Genomic DNA, 13,685 nt, shown 5'->3' with positions numbered 1-13,685 from the left:
TTGTGTGTTCAAAGGAAAACAAAACCTCTTTTTTTCTCACAGACTCTTGTGTGAAATGCAAATGTATTACCACTTCAAGCTGTGGACTTTGGGGCCATCCTGTCTAGGATTCAGACAAATCCAATTGTGTAGATCAATGCCTGGATTATACTACAGTTGCCACAACTATACTTTATCTGCATCCAGGGATTCCCAATTTGTATGTAAAAATACCCATTGTCTATTCTTATTTACTTTTACTCAGGAAGCTTGTTTTTCCAGTTGCCCTTGGTAGGTTAACAAAAACATTGCCATCTGTTCTTAGCTCCTGAGTTATAACTTGAATTGACGCTGGCCACAAAATGGTGTCTTGCGATCTCATTTCCAAAATGGAGTCTTGCGGTCATTTGCAAGATGGCGTCGCCGTGATTAAATTTTAAACTGAACTTGTCTCAGCCAATTATTCAGCTTCGACAGAAACAATGTGTATTCCAATCCAGTGATGCTTTTGAACAGTGTAACGTCCAGAAAGTCAATGGAAACACCACTTATAGTTGAGGTAAAGCGAAATGGGCTAGGTAGGCTATTTAGGCTCAAAACCATAGTGTTAAAGGACTCCTCGTCACCCAACCAAATTAGACTATCTGTGGTGTCAGTTTCGGAAGATGAGTTAGAGGTGTAGTTTTCAAACCGATTTGGTCTATACACTCGCCCCTGTTTCAAGTCTTGATAAGGACGTGACTGTCTATCATCACCGAAAAGCCACCGATATACCGTATGATTATATTTTTTTTGTTTATCTTAATTATTTTTTGATACAATCTAAGAAGTCTGGTGAGTGCTCTCTTGTACATCTACTAATATAATTGGGAATCCCTGCACGTAGGACTCCCCGAGATGTGGCACCCCAGCAACTGGACCTGTGAGGCTTGTGAGTGCGGTTTTTCCAGGAGACTATATTTGAGGACATGATAAGTATTCTCTAAACCAGCACCCGCTATAGAATATGGTGATGAATTTTTTGAGAATGCTTTTTTCTCCTACTATGGATTGTATTTGACTGAGATTTGGACAAACCACTAATTTGCAAAGACATTTAGATTGATTTGATAGCACTGTTATGGACTTGACTTTATATTTGGTCCCTTTAACGGTTGGTGATTTTACATTGATTAGTTTAGGCTAACTATGATTGTCTATAGATATTAAGTGCCTTTCTTTTATGTGCTTGACTATTTGCTCCCACTTTACTCTGTATTACTGTATATGAATAATGGCTCATGGTTTTGCAACCTTTGATGACAATTCATTAAGTGAAGTTGAAAATATACAAGTCAGCCTCACTGATGATGAGGTTGATAAAATGCTATTTAATCAATTAGAGTTTGACCAACTACCCTCTCAAACCACTGTGGATGTGTTCCACAAGTTAAATAAATTAAAAAAACGTGAAATAGATTTAACCTTGCACGGACAATTTTTGTCAGAATACTACCGTACAAAACAAATACTGCGTGGCTTTAGGATTAAGAATACTCCCACCATTGGGCGAAGGAATCCAAATTTCTGCGTCAAATGGTGTGGAGTATTGAACAAATGTTCTCTAGATTTATTAGTATTGGTTATTGAGGAAGTAGGTACTGAGTTGCAAAAACTATGGGTAGAACTGAAATCTTTTGAGCGAGACTTTACGCCGGTCTTGATTGCTGATAAAGCTGAGGAATGGACACAACGAATCCAGTCTCAGATTGATGAATACAAGGCTGATCTAATCTCATTCAAGAGTAACAAATTGGAAAGTGTAGCTCAGGATTACCAAAGACATACGTTATATCGGTGGCTTTTGGGTGATGATAGACAGTCACGTCCTTATCAAGGCTTGAAACAGAGGTGAGTGTATAGAGCAAATCGGTTTGAAAACTACACCTCTAACTCATCTTCCGAAACTGACACCACAGATAGTCTCCCACCTTCAGGGTCTTTTTTAGGCCCCAATACCAGATCCCAAATAGAGGGTCCCAACAGAGAACTCGAGACCGCACCCGCGGCGGGGGGGCACCAAGAGGAATACCAAGGGGACGGAGAGGGGGAAGGAATTGACATTTAATCTATCTTCGCATGTTCTTACAGAGGCTGAAAACTCTTTACTCTTTAAGGGGTTATCATTTATTCCAACCTGTAAAGCTGATTAATTTCAATGGTCAGTGGATCTATTTAAGGTTGGTCGTAAGCTTAGATTGAGAGAATTTTTTGATAATAAACAGGATAATAAGGAGAGGAAGGAAGTGAACAAATTTAAAAACAAATGTACCTTTGATCCCAATTCAACCAATGCAAGTTTAAAAACCTTTCTAAGAATGGTAGATACTGATTGGAAGGATAGTTACAGACAGAATAATAAAAGGTTTGAGAATCTTACTAGGAATGAAAAGTCAGCTCTAAAAGATTTACGTGCTAATACTTCACTAGTAATAAGAAATGCTGATAACGGGGGTGCAATAGTCTTGCAGGACTTTGCATCCTATGACAAGGAAATAAGGAGACAATTGTCGGATTTGTCGACCTATCAGTAGGTAGACTTCAATCCTATGGTGAGAATTAAGAAGGAGGTTGATGACTTGATTCATTTTGCACACATGAATACTTGGATTGAGAAGGATATTGTGGCATTCTTGACAGTTGAATTTCCAATTTGCCCGATACTATATACCCTACCGAAGATCCACAAGACGTTGGTGGATCCACCAGGGAGGCCCATAATATCAGCTAGGGGGTCTATATTGCAACCTGTGGCCCAGTTTTTGGATTTTTATCTTCAACCAATTGTCACGAGTGCCACTACCTACCTTCATGATACTGGTCATTTGTTATCTGAAATAAGAGCGTTAACTGATTTGCCCTCTGATTATATGTTGGCAACATTGGATGTTTGTTCGCTGTATATGGTGATACCTCACAGACAAGGTATTGAGGCGGTCGAGAGAGCATTGTGTGAGGATCCCTATAGTGGACCTCCAACACAGTTTATGCTGGAATTGTTGCAAAAAGTACTTGAATGTAATAATTTCCTGTATCAAGGGGAATATTACATTCAAGTAACTGGCACGGCTATGGGGTCGAATTTGGCCCCGGGCTATTCAAATATTTTCATGTATCAATATGAAAAACAGTTTTTACTGAGTAAATTTGGTGAGCAGATCTTTTATTACAAAAGATTTATTGACAATGTCTTTCTAATTGGTTGGGTGATGAGGAGTCCTTTAACACTTTGGTTTTGAGCCTAAATAACCTACCTAGCCCAATTCTCTTTACCTCAACTATAAGTGGTGTTTCCATTGAGTTTCTGGACGTTAAACTGTTCAAAAGCATCACTGGATTGGAATACACATTGTTTCGGAAACCAACCGATAGAAATACTCTCTTATTGGCTAGTAGCCACCACCCCAATTCATTAAAATCGAACCTACTAATCTCACAGTTTTTACGTATCCTAAGAAACAACTCTGATCTGACTTTGGCTGAGGAGCAGATACAGGATTGTTATGAGAGGTTCAAGGAGCGTGGCTACAAGGATTCAGTGATTAAAATCAGCCTTATTAAAGCAAGGAAACGTTTCTCTGAGATACGGCCTTTACCAAGAAGCGGACCTGATGGGGATGCACCTTTTATTGTTAACAGTAGATGTGATACCAACCTTACAGTACTCCAGAAGTCTGTGAGGAATAATTGGTCTTTATTAACCACTGACCATTCATTTAGTAAACTTAAGAGAGCACCACCACTTTTTAGTATTAGTAGAGGCCAAAATTTGAAAGATCTCTTATTACGCCCAAATATACACCAAAGAGATACACCTGAGGCCAATTGACTAACCCAGAAGAACGGGTGTTATAAATGCTTAGGGTGCACTACTTGTAGGTTCATGTTGACAGGAAGATTTTTTTGCCATCCACACAGTGGAAGAAAGATCTATCTACGCAAGCGTTTGACCTGTCAGTTGGACCATGTGGTTTACTTTTTGATGTGCCCCTGCGGATTGATGTACGTTGGGAAGACAGTTAGTTCTTTTCGTGAAAGGATGAATCAATATCGGTCCTCAATACGTCTGGCTTACTCCACTGGAACCTCTGATAAACCAGTGGCTGTACATTTTTTAAAGAATGAACACCAGATTTCTTCTCTTAAGTGCATGATAATTGACTGGATCCCACCCCCAGCAAGGGGAGGTGACTGAGGGCTGACTCTACTAAAATGCGAGGCTAAATGGATACACCAGTTGGAGACAGTATCTCCCAAAGGACTGAATGAACTGAATTCACTATCTATGTTTATTTAAGATTCTATGGCTATAATTAAGGCTCATATAGTGTTTGGACTCGGCACTTAAAAAGCGAGTAGAACCCGAATGTGCTGCATATAAAATCATTTTGATTTAAATGATACAGGAACTTAGATGGTTAAGAGAATTATTGTATTAGCCTATAACTTCTACATTTTATACTTGATTATATTTTTTTGTTTATCTATGTATTTTTTTTATATTATTTGTTTATGTGAGGTGTGTATATGGATGGGACTTTATGCTGTTATGGCTATATATTGAGGTGTATGGGACAGCGTAGTTATAAAGGTATACTTGAGGGGTTAAATTCTAGAGTGCAATTTGCTCTCTAGTGGTCGGTGGAAGGTGATAGTAGCACTGAGCACTAGGGTTGACAATTGTGCTCTGGTGCTGTGGTGCTGATCCTCAATATGGGCGCTTGGTTACTTCCGGGTGTGGGACTTCCAGTTGCCGAACCTCCGGTGATGGGACCGCGAGTGTTAGCGGCTAAAGTTATTATGAAGGTGAGATGTATTATAAAAGAATTAAGACCCGGATAGCACTCTAGCTTTACTATTACCCATATAGTTGTGCACCTTTTAATGGAGAGTAATAGACAAGAAAGGATGTAAACACGGTGATGTCACATCCGGTAGCGTCCCTCGTGGTGAGTTATACTACATAATGCCATGGTATAAATAGTACCCATGGTATACACACTGCCGTTTAGATGTTTTGCTATGGTTGGTGGTTAGTCTAGTCCAGTGGTTCTCAAACTCGGTCCTCAGGACCCCACACAGGTCACGTTTTGCAGGTCACCCAGCAGGTGCACAGGTGTAATCATTACTCACTCACACATTTTAAAAGGTCCACAGGTGGAGCTAATTATTTCATTTGATTCAGTGTGGAGACATGTAAAACATGCACTGTTTGGGGTCCTGAGGACCGAGTTTGAGAACCTGTGGTCTAATCAGTCTTGACAAAGGCTTTGTTTAAGTCGAAATGTCGACTTTAAAGATGGAATTAATAAAAAATCGAAGAAGTCTGGTGAGTGCTCTCTTGTACATCTTCTAATATATATATATATATATATATATATATATGCACACATATAAACATATATATATATATATATATATATACACACATACAGTATATGTATACAGTGTGTATATATATATATATATATATATATATATATATATATATATATATTAGGGATGTGCAGGCTCGGTTCTACTCGGTTCCGTTCGTTTTTTTTTTACTGTATGTATATTTTTTTTTATTGAGGGGAATATATGTGAAGATCTAATGGGTTTAGAAAATTTACTATATAAAAGCGAAAATTTGTCATTCTTTCCTTCTATACAAATCAAGCAAAGATCGTGAAATTTTACATACGAGCGTATTAAAACACCGCCGAGGCAATAAAAAAATTTGAAATCGAAATTAATTATTGTTAATTTTTAATTCTTTAAAAACCACCATTTTTGCTGGACGCTCATTGTAGGGCCTTGCACTCAGTACTGCTGTCTGCTGCCTCCAGTGGTGATATTTAAGAACTTTCTTACCTCTACTATTTATTCTATTTCTGTCCTTCTGGCTAGGGATAGACATCGGAAGCCCACCATCATATGATGGCAGTCCTTCCACCATTGAATATTTCGATGCGATGGTAACCAACCATAGCATCAAAAACATTCAATAGTAAAAACTATTCATATGAATAGTAAAGGGGCGGGGTTGGCGGAGGGGCTAGGACACGAAGCAACACAAAAAACCCAGGCAGAGCTGACTGAGGACGAGGAGGAGAATGAGACACACTGTCACTGCCATGCTGCTGCTGCTGTGGGCACTTAAAGCAACAATAAACTGAAGTCTAAAAACATTATTAAATATACTTATAACACACAGAAAAGGAACCTCTTACAGCACCAGCAGAGAAATCACTCTCCATCTCTGCTGGTATGAACGTTGTTAGCTGTCACTCTGTGTGTCTGTGAGTGACTGCTGCTGTTGGGCCAGGACTGCACACTGATTGGCTCTCACAGTCTCAGAGAGCCAATCAGAGCTAGCAGAGAGGGGAGGGAGGGACAGGTCTGAGGCAGTGAGAGGCAGTGACGATCCCAGCAGCACGAGCCAGAAAGGTTATCAGAGGCAGAGACACAGCACACAGCAGCCATGGGAGGCATAGCTTATAGTTTTTAAAGAAAAGAAGCCACCATCGAAACACCATTGAATGATTACCATTCGATGGCAGCAAACATCAGAATGCTGCCATCAAATGGTAAAAACACTAACATCGGAAGAAAAACATCGACCATCGATGTCCATCCCTACTTCTGTCCTTCTGTCTTTCTATACAAATCCACAGTTTACAAGCCAAGACCGTGAAATTTTACATACGAGCGTATTAAAACACGGCCAAGGCAAGTAAAAAAATGTAAAATTTAAATTAATTACTGTTCATTTTTTATTAATTTAAAAACCTCAATTTTTGCTGTACACTCATTGTGTGACCTCACGGCATATGGGTAGGCCTCGGAGCGAACCTTTTGTGTTGTCATGTTTTGTCATGATCTTAATGTTTATTATCGAAGAGAGCTTTAGTAGGCTTTCCCAACATTCTCAGCTGTCTGACTATACCAAATTATGCAACAACATTGACTTCTTTCTTCGAACTGTGTCAAAATGATGACTTTGCAAGGACCCTGCTGTACTAGGTGCTGCCAAAATATTACACATGGAATGCTTCTCGCAAAGTTTTTATGCACCGAAAACAGGGAGTCGCTGTAGATGGTCATCCTGGTATCAAAGCAACAAAAGCTCTTGGCCGTGTTTACACTGTACATCCGACAAAGTTTGAATGCTTCTATCTCCGAAGTTTGCTTAACACCGTTACAGGTCCTACTTCCTTCGAAAACTATAGGACTGTTGATGGGGAAGTATGTCACACTTTTCGTGAGGCCTGCCTAAGGAGAGGTTTGTTGGAGGATGATGTGTAAATAAACATTCTTAAAATCCCGGGCAACGACCGAGTACTCCAGCTAGTTAATAATAAATAAGACTGTATTAGTAGTTCGAAGTTGTGAGGCTCGGCAAAAAAGCAATGGTAAATCAGACAGTATGTGCAAGGTTAAAGAGGTTACTTGGCATTGGTACAGATATGAAGTACATTTTTCGTGAAAAAAGAGAGGCAGCTCAAATAGTAGCAAGTGACGTGGCGATTTCTTTGTAATGATCAAACAAGGAGTTCAAGGCTGCATGTCCTGGTAATGCAGGCATCAAGTGTTTGTTGTGAAGAGATAGTGAACTCACACTTGGACCCTCATTCAGAGGCGGTCGGAGGATGCAAGCAGTCGCTCAGAAACTGGCGGCCACTTGCATCCTGACCGGCCGCCTCTGTTTCGGTCGTTAGGCTGTGGGTTTACACCCACAGCTCTAACGACCGCTAGGGTGATGGTCGTGATGGTCATAGACCATCGCGACCATCGGGGCTTACGACGAGACCCTATGGTAGGGTCTCACTTGTCGTAAGCCCCGGAGAGTTTCTGGCTCTGTCAGAGCCGGAAGCTCTCCATTGATATCACTAGTGATGTCAGTGGGGCCTCCCCCAAACGGCAGGCGTTCCCATGGGATGCCTCCGTTTGGGCTGCCACCCCCCCGGCCCGCCTTCCAAACGGGGCGAGCTGTCAATCAACATCGACAGCTCGCCCCCTTTGGAAAGAGACCCGCTACGACCGGCACTGTCGGTCGTAGCGGGTCTCACGCATGCGCACGAAGGAGCCGGCTCCCTCGTGCGCATGCGCACTGGACAAACATCGAGGAGGCCGTGCGGTCGTAGACCGTACGACCGCCTCTGAATGAAGCCCTTGATGCTCCATTGGTGTCCATATGCAGTGTTGATTGTAGTTTAGTTTTGGGTGATGAAATTTTCTCCTTATGTTTTACTTCGGTTTAACGCCAGTGTAGCGCCGAAATTTTTCCTAAAATCTATTTTGCACTTGTGAAATCTGCAAACTACAGCCAAATGCCTACAGCCTAGTTAATGATATTTAAGTAGAGATATAGCCAAGTGTGCACCCTAATTAATGACCCTCCACTGGCCAGCCAATACAGACCTAGCAATAAAATGGCTTAAGCAAACATGTAGCACATACCAAACATTTAGGACTTAAGATCATTCATGCCTACACTCAATCTAAAGACTGGAGATAGTACTTATGGCAATTTATATACAATAAAATATTATAAGGCACCAGCAGACTTCAGATAACAAATTCTGATTACCTAAATATATCATTCAAACAAAGCAGCACATCAGGAGTAATGTTCTGCAGCAGACTTCAGATAAATTCTGATTAACTAAATATATCCATTAAAAAATAAGTCATTGATCCAATAATATTCAGAGTACTAGTGTTCGCCCACAGTTTTGCTTGTGTAGATGTCTGTTATTGCTCAGCAGAACTAATTTTGCAAAGACAGTAGTGGAATCTAATATTGTGATATATACTTTATATTGCAGACATTGGGCCTGATTCAGAGCCGCTCATAAACGGCCGCTCGTTCTCACTGAGCGATGTTCGCACAACTGCGCATGCGTACGGTTTGTAATACGCATGTGCGAACCAGTCGGTGTGGCCGAAAATCGTTTGTTCGCTATATAGCGAATGCCTGCTACTTTGAGTGACAGGAGGAGGCGTATGTGGGTGGTAACAGGGGAAGGTGCTTGAAAACGGGGAGTGGAGATCCGAACGCAGGCGTGCTTAAAGGTCAAAACGGGCGTTTTAAGGGTGTGCATAATTAATACAGCAGCGTCATTGACCACGTCACTTGGTTATTTTATAGTCAGAACTGCTCGCAATATAGTGGTAGGAAAAACCAACCACAAGAATAGCGAGCAGTTCATACGCTGTTCGATGTACTCGATTAATCTAATAAATAGCGGACATGACGTATGGTGCGACCGGCCAGGGGGCGTATTTTTCAAAATTACGACCGCAAGTTTTGCTCGCTCGTTCAGACGTAGAGGCGTGAACAGACCGCAATGAGTGAACGGTTCATTTGAATAGCCACCCCTTGTTTTTGAACGAACGACCGCAAATAGCGAGCGGCTCTGAATCAGGCCCATTGATCACAAAATGTCTTTGTTAACAATATTTGCAGTTTTTTCTTCAGGGATTACACAAAATGATGCTTGGGGCCAGGGATGTATCTGGTAATGGAATGGTGCCCCCTCCCCCCATATTTTCTGTATAAATACACACTCTGGGCCTGATTCAGACCTGGTCGCAAGCGCTGAGCGCTCGCAACCGGGTCGATGTTTGCCCACTGGGCATGCACACGAAGGAGCCGGCTCCGGCGTGCGCATGCGCGAGACCCGGCTAGCGATGCACGAGACCCAGCTAGCGATGGTGATTGACGGCCCGCCCCGTTTGGTGGGCGGGCGGGGGGGGGGTGGCTGGCCAAACGGAGGCGTTCCCGAAGGAACACCTGCCATTTGGGGGCGGCCCCACTGACATCATCAGTGATGTCAGTGGGAGAGCTTCCGGCTCTATTAGAGCCAGAAGCTCTCTGGGGCTTGCGGCCACGAGAAACTACCACAAGGGTCTCGTCGCAAGCCCGATGGTCGTGATGGTCTTGACCATCGCGACCATCAACCTTGCCGCTCGCAAGGTTGGCCACAGCTATTCGAGCGGCCAGGAGGCCGGAAAAAAAAAAACGCCTTGATTCAGAGCGAGCGCTCATTCAGAGCGTCCGTCTCTGAATCAGGCACTCTGTACTTAAAACCTCTCCCTAGCCAGCCCCCATGTTTCACCTGCCAGTTACAGTAACACCACACCATCACATACTCAGCCTGTCACCTGTAGCACTACACCCTGTCACATACTCACACACAGCCTGTCACTTGTAACACTACACCCTGTCACATACCTCTGGGGTCCCGGCCCGGGTGTCCCACTGTCAGCCCGCACTGGCGCAGGAGCAGCTGGCAGGTAACCTCCCAAATCCTCTGCTAGCCGGCGCCCGGTGGCATGTGAGACGCAGACTCAGCCGGAGGCCTGGGTGTCCCGCTGTCAGCCCATACAGGAGCAGCTAGCAGGTACACTCCCACATCCTCCGCTCCCCGGTGCCCGGCAGCATGTGAGATGGAGAGTCAGCCGGGGAGGCGAAGCAGGGGAGGATCCGGGGACAGGGAGGAGGAGGCTGGGGGAATACGGGCGGGGAGGGTGAGGAGGAGGTGCCGGGAAGTAGGGGGTGGGTGACTGCCTCTCACTCACCAGCGGCTGCCAGGCCCTGGTCAGATATCATAGAGGTGTACCTGGGACTCCCCAGCAGTCCTGTTTTTATTCTACCCCCTGACCATGGGAGGCACTACCGGACAGTGCCCCCCCCCTTGGCCGGCGCCCCTGGCGAGTGCCATCCTGCCCAATGGGTAGATACACCCCTGCTTGGGGCTACTAACTCGTGAACAAGCCATGTAAAGCTGCCCATGGGAGAAGCAGATTATCCTGAGATCTACATCTGCAGCCCTGAGTGTTTGTCCCTGCGACTGTTGATCGTCATAGTGAAGCAGGCGCTTACAGGAAACTACAGGCATTTGAATTGAAAAAGAAAATTGTTGGGGATAATCGGGTATACGTGGTATAAACACTGTCACCAGCACCAGATCCCATTAGAATCTGGGCCTCAATTAGGTTCCTCTGTAGAGTAGTGACTTTAAGTCGGGTTCTGTTGCATAACACAAGGGTCTATTTACTAATGTGGTATTTAATCTCAGGAATAATTGCCAGAAATTATTCCATGTGAGTGTATATATATATAATATTGTATTCACATGTGATTTGGTTTGTGTGTCACAGTCGAAGGGGATTGAGGCAGTGTTCCCGGGCTGGGTCCTGGATCTGTTTGGTTAGACACAGGTGCTCTCTGAAGAAGGCTGGGTCTTATGAAGTTCCTGCGCATGAAGGAACAAATAGACAGGAGGATCCTACGAGAGGAACTTGAGGGATGACTGGTGCTCCGACTAGGATTGGAAAGTAACTGGACTCCAGGTATAATGGAGGACGGTTAGTATGCTGAGTAAAGCCAAAGGGTACTGGACTCCAGGTATAATGGAGAGCGGCGATAGCATGGGAGCTACTTGGTGCGGCTGGGAAGCTGTATGGAGGACGGTGGTAGCACGGAAGCTACTTGGTGTGGCTGGGTAGCCGTAAGGTGATTGGTGGTAGCACAAAAGCTACTTGGTGCAGCTGGGTAGCCGTAAGGAGAACAATGGTAGCACAAAAGCTTCGTGGTGCGGCTGGGTAGCTGAAAGCTGAATGATGGTAGCATGGAAGCTACTTGGTGCAGCTGGGTAGCCGAAAGGTGAACGGTGGTAGCTCGGAAGCTATTTGGCGCAGCTTGGTAGCTGAAAGTTGAACGGTGGTAGCACGGAAGCTACAGAGCACAGTGAGGAGGCTCACTTAGTCAATCTAAGGGACTTAGGGCCTGATTCAGAGCCGGACGCTCTGACCAGAGCGCTCGCTCTGAATCAGGGCCCTCCTACCTAAACTTGGAGCGGCCTCCTGGCCGCTTGCATAGCTGTGGGTGACCACCCACAGCATATGCGAGCGGCCAAAAAGATGGTCGCGATGGTCAAGACCATCGCGACCATCGGGCTTGCGACGAGACCCTGCGGTAGGGTCTCGGTGACCGCAAGCCCTGGAGTGATTTTGGCTCTATCAGAGCCAAAATCACTCCCACTGACATCACTAGTGATGTCAGTGGGGCCGGACCCAGACGGTAGGCGTTCCCATGGGAACGCCTCCTTCTGGCAGCCATGCCCCCGGCACGCCCACCAAAGGGGGCGTGCTGTCAACCAACATCGACAGCACGCCCCCTTTGGTGCGAGACCCGAAGCAACGGCTTCCCCGTCGCTAGCCGGGTCTCGCGCATGCGTGCGACGGAGCAGCCTCCGTCGTGCGCATGTGCACTAGGGCACCATCGACCCGCTTGCGATCGCTCAGCGCTCGCGAGCGGGTCTGAATCAGGCCCTAATTCCACTGACAACTAATTGCTGTAGCAGGAATCCTTTTATTTAGGCTGCTGAATGCTGATTGGTGGAGGCGGAGTCACGTGGGTAATCCAATGACCGCGTCCATGGACCAGAGGACGCCGCGGGTGAGTGCCAGCAAAGGTAAGTACCAGGGTCTGGTGCTGTGGTCTCTGCGGGGACATGTGACATTGGGCGTCATTCAGACCCACTCGCGAGCGGCAGTACGCTCGCAAGTGGGTCGATGTTCCCCACTGCGCATGCGCACGACGGAGGGAGCTCCGTCGTGCGCATGCGCGAGACCCGGTGAGCGACGGGCTTTCCATCGCTCGGGGTCTCGCACCAAAGGGGGCGTGCTGTCGATGTTGATTGACAGCACGCCCCCTTTGGTGGGCGTGCCGGGGGCGTGCCTGCCAGACGGAGGCGTTCCCATGGGAACGCCTACCGTCTGAAGCCGGCCCCACTGACATCACTAGTGATGAGCCAAAATCACTCCTGGCCTTGCGGCTGGGAAACCCGACCGCAGGGTTTCCCTCGCAAGTCCGATGGTCGCGATGGTCAAGACCATCGCGACCATCTTTTTGCACGCTCGTATATGCTGTGGGTGGTGACCCACAGCTATACGAGCGTCCAGGAGGACGCTCCATTTTAATGGAGGAGGGCCCTGATTCAGAGCGAGCGCTCTGGTCAGAGCGTCCGGCTCTGAATCAGGGCCATTGTGTGTCCTCTATTTGACATGTGCTAATACAGACTTGGGAAGAAGGAGCAATTCCTGTCTTCCTGAAAATAGAATTCGAGATAACCATCTTTTATCTCTACAAGCCATAAAATATGGAGAGGAGATGGATCCTTCAATTTCAGGGAACAAGACCTCCTGTTAAAGCAAGGTTTACTACCTCACATCTAAAGATTCTTGTATGCCTCTGAGTTTTGCTATAGAGGCTGAGACAAGGATTCTGATGGTTACTTTGATCCAGGAAGGGGAAAGTTGAAGAGTGAGTTATGTAGTCAAGTATCTTTAAAGCAGGGACCTTGTTGGTTTGACCAGATAACCATGTATTGGAGCACAGAGAACCTCTATGGATCTCAAACCCTGCTGACCTGTTAGGGAGAACCTGTTTAAGGAGGAATAAAATTATAGATCTGTAAAAAGGTATGCCAACCAGCATTCAAGGTTCACTCATTGGGGATCAGACGGAAGTGCTGGGAGTGCAGTAGGATATTCTTGTGGGTGAAATCCCCCACCCCATCAACAGTGCTAAGAACTTTATTGTGAGATGTCTTAGGAATTCTGAGTAATTTCTCTTTTATTTTTACAAACTATTTGCCTTTATAATCTTTATGTCA

This window comes from Taudactylus pleione, unplaced genomic scaffold, assembly GCF_031769625.1.
Source record: "Taudactylus pleione unplaced genomic scaffold, aTauple2 ptg000033l, whole genome shotgun sequence".
Lineage (NCBI taxonomy): Eukaryota > Metazoa > Chordata > Amphibia > Anura > Myobatrachidae > Taudactylus > Taudactylus pleione.
The sequence above is the reverse complement of the archived record's forward strand: the minus strand, read 5'-3'. Positions refer to the sequence as shown.